Source organism: Hipposideros armiger, unplaced genomic scaffold (genome assembly GCF_001890085.2).
Source record: "Hipposideros armiger isolate ML-2016 unplaced genomic scaffold, ASM189008v1 scaffold_368, whole genome shotgun sequence".
NCBI classification, from domain to species: domain Eukaryota; kingdom Metazoa; phylum Chordata; class Mammalia; order Chiroptera; family Hipposideridae; genus Hipposideros; species Hipposideros armiger.
The window spans coordinates 932,108-933,839 of record NW_017731718.1 but is presented as its reverse complement, the minus strand read 5'-3'; the positions used below and the strand labels follow the sequence as shown (position 1 = coordinate 933,839).

Below are 1,732 nucleotides of genomic sequence, written 5' to 3'. Positions count from 1 at the left end.
CATGTAAAAAAAAATTCTAGACCCACTTGTAGGAAAGGAAATCTGTCTATCAGAAATAAGATTTGCAGGGACTTACAATCCCTAAGAACACACTCGATTTACATTTCTAAACTGAGTAGCCAGTCATTCTGTTTGTAGTATTTATGTTTGCTTTACTTCTTTGCATCCAGTTTTTCCGTAAGGAAGAATGAGTAGTGTTCTCTCTCTCTCTCTCTCTCTCTCTCTCTCTCTCTCTCTCTCTCTCTTCCAATGTTATGTACTTTTTTTACAGAACAATGGGAAAAATCTGTTCCAAAGTTCAATTTAGGTCTCTATTTTAGACGACAGAAAATGACAGTGCTTTTTTGTTTAAACATTACTGAGGTGTCATTTACAGTGTACCAAATACATACATTCATCTCACTACCTATAGCTTTGATGCCCATATGTGATAGAAATTCCAAGACTTCCTAAACTTTAAAATGTTTGCTTCTGTTGTTTATTTAGGTCCAGACTTTAGGCAGAAAAAAAAAAGATCTATTTCTATTCTACTTTACATTTCTTTACCTTAAATATTGCTAAAAAAACAAAACAAAACAAAACAAAAAAACTTGCCAATGAGTAAACACAATTTCTGTCTTTAGTTTTCTCTAAACTGCTATCTGATCTCTTCTGAAGTTTATGTAAGTCTCTCTCGCATCTTACAATGTTTCTTTCCTATTTCCAGCTTCTCCTCAATCCACTTTGCTCATGAGGGCATTTTTTATCCCCTTAATGTCCAGCCCAAACTATCATCTTTTGTCGTTTTAAAACCAATATCAAGATCTTTCTTTGATGAGGCCAAAAATACATTTGCTGTATCTGCCTTTCTCTTTTTTCCTCCCACATATAATAAATTACAAAGAACAGTTTATCTTAATTGTGTAAAAATATAAATCCCATGGGGGCAAGGATTTAATCTTTTTTACATTCTATAACCTTCAGACAATCTTGTGTAGAAAATGTTGAAATGTTCAATTAACAAATGAATCAAGGCACTACCATTTCTTTCTTAAATGTCACATATTTTTACCCAGTTAAAAATATTTTTCTGTGGTCTTGGCATTTTGCATGTGACATGGCATCTGCGCTGAAAGTAACAATAGAATTATAACAGGCCTCTCAACTGCTATTTTCAGTAAACTATTTTGTCATTGTAAAATCTTTTGTTAAAATTCAAGAAAAGATAATTATTCCTTTTAGCTTAACACCATTGTGAATAAAAATGCAGTGTACTTACAATAGAAAAATTATCGTTGGACTGTCTAATGAGGTTGATGTGGCGGCATTTTAGTAATGTGCTAATCCTCTTGGGGCTACTTTATATTTTTTTCTACCCAAGTTATTTCTGCCTCAATAACTTCAGCATTGCTACTCTGACCATAATCTGTCCCTCAGGCTTTTCTTTTAAGGGGGACAAATACAAAATCACTTCCTTTCCTCTTTAAATAGAAACTTGGCACTGCAGTTATATCTGAATAACAGATTACCTAAAGCGCCACTGGGAAGCCTGGCACAGTGGAATCAGACTTATGAACAGGCAGTCACATTTGCCCTGAGAATTTATTAGGTTAAAACCCAGGCCCCCCCCCAAGTATTTTAGTATTTCGGTTGTAGATCATCAAATTAAATAAAAATTAAACAATTAAAAGTGATCAACTTCATTTGTGCATGATGCCAAATAAATGCCTGCAGTACTTTTCCTCCCATAAAA

General features: G+C 33.8%; 1 long non-coding RNA gene across 1 annotated transcript in view; it reads right to left on the bottom strand.

Moving 5' to 3' along the window:
• LOC109393172 (uncharacterized) overlaps positions 1–1,302 on the bottom strand; it is a 37,352-nt gene extending 36,050 nt beyond the window's left edge. Inside the window, exon 1 of the long non-coding RNA XR_002126194.1 lies at positions 1,259–1,302. This is a non-coding gene — a long non-coding RNA (uncharacterized LOC109393172). The remainder of the gene's footprint in view (positions 1–1,258) is intronic.
• Between the last annotated feature and the right edge of the window lie 430 nt (positions 1,303–1,732).